This window comes from Macrobrachium rosenbergii, chromosome 48, assembly GCF_040412425.1.
Source record: "Macrobrachium rosenbergii isolate ZJJX-2024 chromosome 48, ASM4041242v1, whole genome shotgun sequence".
Lineage (NCBI taxonomy): Eukaryota > Metazoa > Arthropoda > Malacostraca > Decapoda > Palaemonidae > Macrobrachium > Macrobrachium rosenbergii.
This window is the reverse complement of record NC_089788.1, coordinates 12,555,502-12,563,001: the sequence shown is the minus strand read 5'-3', so window position 1 is coordinate 12,563,001 and position 7,500 is coordinate 12,555,502. Positions and strand designations below refer to the sequence as shown.

At 35.6% G+C, this 7,500-nt stretch overlaps 1 protein-coding gene across 1 annotated transcript in view; it reads right to left on the bottom strand.

Moving 5' to 3' along the window:
* The window catches only part of LOC136831267 (uncharacterized), a 276,313-nt gene that overhangs the window by 89,010 nt on the left and 179,803 nt on the right, over positions 1–7,500 (bottom strand). The gene's annotated exons all lie outside the window — the stretch shown is intronic.

Sequence of the window (7,500 nt, the reverse complement as noted above, 5' to 3'; positions counted from 1 at the left end):
GTAAGTGAAAAATATCATTACCATTACCAAATACTGCTTTCTAGTAAGTGAAAAATATCATTACCATTACCAAATACTGCTTTCTAGTAAGTGAAAAATATCATTACCATTACCAAACACTGCTTTCTAGTAAGTGAAAAATATCATTACCATTACCAAATACTGCTTTCTAGTAAGTGAAAAATATCATTACCATTACCAAACACTGCTTTCTAGCAAGTGAAAAATATCATTACCATCCCCTATATCATAGCAGTCACTACAAATATGATAGCTACCACTATTAATTCTTCCAAAATAAACAAACGAAAACTTTCCCCTTTCAGAACATAAAAAAAGCAAAAAGGAGACGCAGCCACTGCAATAATATCGCCCACGAAAGCAAAACAAGCACGTTTGAAAATCCCTTTTCTCTTTCCCAAACAACAGGAGGAAAAATTGTCTTTACCTACCTACCCTCCTCCTCCTCCACACAGCAGCACAAAAGGGGAAAAATTCCAGTCCCGATTCCAGAATTCCAGATAAGCCCTCCGATCCGCCGGGTAAAACACGATGCAACACGTATTTGGCCAACACAATACCCACCAATAGAAAGGGCAGGGTGCTAGGTATGGTGAATTCGCTTCATGCACTTTGCGATGGGTTTTGAAATTCTTACCGGTGTAGGGTGATTCACAGACTGAGTGATGTAGCGTATCTTCATTAGTACACATATACATATGTATACTAATGAATATACATAAATTATATATCTTTATACATATGTATAATACATATGTATAATATACTATACATATGTATAAAATATAAATATATATATGATATATATATGTAGATACATGTATATGAATATTTATATTATTCATATGTATATATCTATATATATATTATATATATACATATCTGTATGTAATACATGTATATATAATATATATACTCAGGCATATATATATATATATATATATATATATATATATATATATATATATATATATATATATATATATATATATATATATATTTAAGCACGGCAGATTCGGCATTAACTTGTACCTCTCTTGGTGGCTGAATGGTCTGGCCGTCGAATGGAGTCACTGGAAGTTACCGTGTCGAGGGATCGAGACCCTGCGGTTCCGATTCATTTATCACTTTACAAATTCCCCTTCGGTGATAATTCCTCATCGGGGATATTCCCGAAGTAGCGTGGATTGGATATTAAACGACATTTGTAGCTTCATGAATGTATATAAATCACGGTGCGATAAAATTTCATATATATATATATATATATATATATAGAGAGAGAGAGAGAGAGAGAGAGAGAGAGAGAGAGAGAGAGAGAGAGAGAGAGAGAGAGATCTATCAATGAAGTAATCACATCTGCCACAAATAAGTATCTCCTTTATAATATTATTTCCTTTGTGACCTTCCATAGTTGCATTACCTTTGTCCCACCAGTAGTCTTTAAGCAAAATTAGCCAAGACGAACTAAATCCAAAATCCAAATATGGCTCGCGTGTTTAAGAGGAAAGTGAAGTCAACAGACTTTTCTGGAAGGGAAGGATTAGAGAAATCTGGGATTAGTGAAGATCAGACGATTCTCACGTAATCACGTTTGAGTGGCAACAATTAGAAATTCATAAGTGGTCATTAATTTCAAAGAAGGAACGACTAATCGGTGCATTTTAATAAATTAAATCTAGTACCTTTTCTGATCCCAACAAGTCTTCAGGTTTCATTACACACCAAGAGATATATATATATATATATACATATATATATATATATATATATATATATATATATATATATATATATATATATATGTGTGTGTGTGTGTGTGTGTGTGTGTGTATATAACTGAATCACGAAAGTATGGCACGTGATAAATATGTAAATAAAGACAAAATCCACGAAGGAAAGAGAAACAATACAGTACTGCAAGGCCTTTCGACTTCTTGCCCTTCACTTAGCTAAGTAAAGGACAAGAAGTCGTAAGGCCTTGCAGCACTCCATTGTTTCTCTTTCCTTCGTGGATTTTGTCTTTATATACATATATATACACACACATATATATATTATATATATATGTATATATATGTATATATATATATATATATATATATATATATATATATATATATATATATATATATATATATATATATATATATAATAATCATCAGGCCCTTTTCCACCTAACCATGAAACAACAGACTCACAGTCGGCAAATTACCAGGTACCTAATTCACTACTCAAGGCAGCAGGTGTTAAACGTACCTTCAGAAAATGGACCTAAATCGCTGTACATTTCTCATAGGAACAGACAGTAGCTCTCTCTCTCTCTCTCTCTCTCTCTCTCTCTCTCTCTCTCTCTCTCTCTCTCTCTCTCTCTCTCTCTCTCATTTTAGTCCTTAGTCTTTTAAGCACGTTGCCCGCACCAGTCAAAGAGATGAATTGCGAAAGTTATAGTAAATGTGCCACAATTTCCTTCTAATCGCCCCCACTAGACGCAAAGTGAAGTACTAAAATGCTTTCAAAAACCTTGCCGAGCCTTCTGCTATACTACTGTACGTGCTATGTACAGAGTCTACTTATCTATTTCCATTTAATACAACCACTAAATGTGTAAATAAACGCATTCATAGGCAGTGTCAATGTCATTCCCAGATATTTAAAATTCAGTCAGAAACTATAATGATTTAATTTTTCTCCATGCCCAGACCCGAACACGACAAGACAGAGGAAAAGAAAGAAAGGAAGGTGAGGCCTCTTCAAAGAAATGATTGATTGATTTTGTATTTTAAAACTGGCGTCACAACATCTAGGTTATCGACGCCGTTATAAATTTAAATAGGAAACTAGAAATAAATAAGTTTAAGAAGAATTTCGCATAAGAATGTCTAAAAAAAATGTATATAATCATATTATCAATACTTACATATACTTTATATGTATAATTTAAATTTTGGTGAGGAGGCCAGCTCCCACAAAAAGATATATAACGCCCTATAGCTAGGATAAAACGACCTTTGTCACAACCCCAAGAACCTATGTCTCAAATTCCCAAAGCTGGGATATTTAACCAGCACCTTAAAAGAAAGAAAACTTGTAAGTCAGGATACACAGAAGTAAGAAGAGATTCCTACCGCTTGGCAGTAGCATACGTGGGAAGGTGTTGTCTTACGGGTGTTACGAGGCCAGCAGATAATACTGGCGAAAACGTACGAACTTAAAAACTTCATGGAGGAAGTCCAACCGTCCTTCGTCAATCAAAAATACAAGCAAATCTTCCCTACAGAATTTCTCCGGACTTGTCGGAATGTTGAAACTAACATAACACTTCTCTTACGCCTCTTTCTGAGTGTATTTATTATGAGATTCGGTTATCGAGAAACACGTTAAGCAATCGACAATCCATCATCATTAACATACGGCTGTAAATATATTTCGGATGGAGGTTTCATAAATACACCGGAGTGGCTCTAAAACTGTTAATAACGTCTTTATTCAGTGATAATTATATAATATATATGTGTACATTACTATATGTCAGAGAGAGAGAGAGAGAGAGAGAGAGAGAGAGAGAGAGAGAGAGAGAGAGAGAGAGTACCGGAACACAAATCCAAGGAAGGAGAAATGAGTACAGGCATGATGACTATACACATATGTATTTTACTATATAAGAGAGAGAGACCTTGCCTTACCTTACACCTTACAGTAAGGTGAGAGAGAGAGAGAGAGAGAGAGAGAGAGAGAGAGAGAGAGAGAGAGAGAGAGAGAGAGAGAGAGAGAGAGAGAGTACCGGAACACAAATCCAAGGAAGGAGAAATGAGTACAGGCATGATGACTATACACATATGTATTTTACTATATAAGAGAGAGAGACCTTACCTTACCTTACACCTTAAGGTGAGAGAGAGAGAGAGAGAGAGAGAGAGAGAGAGAGAGAGAGAGAGAGAGAGAGAGAGAGAGAGAGAGAGAGAGTATCGGAACACAAATCAAAAGGCGAAATGAGAGCAGGGATGGTAATTATATATGTACACTACTATATGAGAGAGAGAGAGAGAGTATCGGAACACAAATCATAGAAAGGCGAAATGAGAGCGGGGATGATAATAATTATATAATATATATACACAACTATATGAAAGAGAGAGAGAGAGTGGCGGAACTCAAATCGAAGGAAGGAGAAATGAGTGCAAGGATGAAACGGCAGACTGACGAAAGAACATATAAAAACCAAACAAAAAAAAAAGAGGCAAGAAAACTTCCAGTAATCAAGGAGAAAGAGAAGGAAAAAAAATCAGAGGAGCAGAAGAAATCGGAATTAGGAACTGAAGGCGGAAGGCGACAGGGCTGAGGAGGAGGAGGAGGAGGAGGAGGAGGAGGAGGAGGAGGAGGAGGAGGAGGAGGAGGAGGAGGAGGAGGAGGAGGATAAATCTCTGGCAACAATTGAAGAAAACTTAATTAACCGTGTCGGGAGGAAGAGCTGCCACAAACTATTAATGTGTTCCGGGCAATGGGTCACCTTAAATTAGTATCAAACCTACAGCGGGTCTCGACAGGGAACGAGGTTCACGGAACACTCACTCACTCACTCTCTCTCTCTCTCTCTCTCTCTCTCTCTCTCTCTCTCTCTCTCTCTCTCTCTATATATATATATATATATATATATATATATATATATATATATATATATATATATATATATATATATATATATATATATATATATATATATATATATATATATATATATATATATAAAGTAAGTATAGCTTAGTTTTACCAGACCACTGAGCTGATTAACAGCTCTCCTAGGGCTGGCCCGAAGGATTAGACTTATTTTACGTGGCTAAGAACCAATTGGTTACTTAGCAACGGGACCTACAGCTTATTGTGGAATCCGAACCACATTATAGCGAGAAATGAATTTCTATCACCAGAAATAAATTCCTCTAACTCTTCATCAGCCGGCGGCGGGAATCGAACTCGGTCCATCGAATGACGGTCTGAAGCTCAACCAACTCGGCCAACAAAGGGCTTATATATATATATAAAATATATATATATATATTTTACATATATATACGTGTATTATATATGTGTATATTTATATAATATATATATATATATAAAATATATATATATTATATAAATATACACATATATAATACACGTATATATATGTAAATATATATATATATATATATATATATATATATATATATATATATATATATATATATATATATATACTGAATATATATACAGTATATATATGTGTGTGTGCGTGTGTGTGTATGTGTATAGATTAACCGCTGATTCGTGGATGAATACATGTACGGAAAACTTCCACTTCATGACCCGACTGATACACGTAGGCTACACAGAAGGCTCATCAGTAGCTCGTTTGTTGAACCAGCAATGTGATTTTTTTTCTACTTACGAAAAAATGCGAACAGATCGACCTATAGCTTATTATTATTATTATTATTATTATTATTATTATTATTCTTATTATCATTATTATTATTATTATCAAAATCTGGAATTTCAGGGCCTTTTCTCTCAATATAAATGTACTAAAAAGATTCGGTAATTTACTTACATGTCAGTAATGATAAAAACAAAAATACAATTCTCGGAAGCTTTCAAAGTTTCAATGAAAATAAAAATTGCGAGAAGGAACACGCAGCTCATTTAAGGCTAAAGGGGAACAATAAAACCAAGTGATTAAAAAAAATTCTTTATATCTGGTGGTAAAACAAACTCTTAAGTACTTTTTATCCGCATGGAGCAAACAAAAGTTTCAAGGCAAAAGCAAATGCAAGCACCAGCAGACAGATTAAAGGCAAACAAGTAACTTTAAAAACATTTTGAATCTTTCATGTATTTCTGGGTACACTTACTCCATTCTTTTTCAACTTTCGATTCTATCTTATTGCTTTCTCCTGTTATCTACTTCTTTCCCTCTCATCTTTCTTCCTTTTAATTATATAAAAAAAATTATATCTTAGTTTAACCAGACCACTGAGCTGATTAACACCTCTCCTAGGGCTGGCCCGAAGAATTAGATTTATTTGACGTGGCTAAGAACCAGCTGGCTACCTAGCAACGGGGCCTACAGCTTATTGTGGAATCCGAACCACATTATGACGAGAAATGAATTACCATCACCAGAAATAAATTCCTCTAATTCTTCATTGGCCGGTCGGAGAGTCGAACGCTGGGCCAACAGCGTGCTATAATACACAATTTTCCTTATATATTCTGTCTATTCTGTTCATGTATTTTCCTGTCTTTTACCTGTCTGTTTCCTCAACCGTCTCCTAATTTTTCTGTCATTCATCGTCATGTAGACTGAGTTAAGAAGAGAAGGAATAGTGCAACTTGCTCGTGCAAGGAGATAATACTACTATTTTAGAAGTGAGAGAAGAAAAGAGAAAATTAAGCAAGACAAAAACAAGCAAGACAAAAACAAGTACAACGGCCCAGACAACTGTGGAGTACTTTTATCCTCAAAGTTTTTGCCTTGCATTATCTTTTGCCATCTATCTTCAGACCTCTGGGCCGCTGCCAGTACGGAAGAGGTTGTCTTCAACAGACACTTCATCTGGCCTGGGTCTTCACACCTTTTAAGTTATTCTAGCTATTCATTTAACCAGTTTATACTGGCTGATACTGAAAGGGAAGGGATATAAAATTTAGGCCAAAGGCCAAGCACTGGGACCTATGAGGTCACTCAGCGATGAAAGGGAACTTGAGAGTAAAGAAGGTTTGAAAGGTGTAACAGGAGGAAAACCTCGCAGTTGCACTATGAATCAATTGTTTTGAGAGTGTGAAAAGTAAAATGGAAGAAAGATAATATGAACGGAGGTGAAGTAAAAGGAATGAATGGGGTTGCAGCTAGGGGCCGAAGAGACGCTGCAAAGAACAAGTAATGCCTACAGCGCAAAGCGTGAGGTGCTCTGACGGCACTACCTCCCTACGGGCAATACTGATAGTGCAGCATCTGAACCTTTCCCCATATCTGTGTGTCTTTCTTCGGGTTCTATTCTCTCACTACTATTTAACTTTTTTTATTGACGAATTACTTCGTCCAACTTCTAGTCATGTGAATTTTTCCATTTTCTTCCCAGTAACCATTTATCATCCGCGCTTAATCTCAAATTGTTCTGGAATCAACTGTCAAGCCTGATCTTGAGAGTTCATCTGAATCAGTCCTCAAAACTTGGTCAGAATGAATGCATTCAGAATTGTTTCAAACTGTTTTTCTAATAACTGATCTCTTTCTGTATTCCCCAATGCCTCCTGTTACCTCTTTCGAATGAACACCATATCCTTTGGAAGCTTGAACTTAAGTCAATGGCGCCTGTGAGATTGTTCCATACGAACAGGGTTCATCTCCTGAATAATATAATAATAATATTCTGTGCACTCCTCCAAGCAACTCGTCTATTTTATGTGATAAAACTAATCGAAAATGTCTGCAGT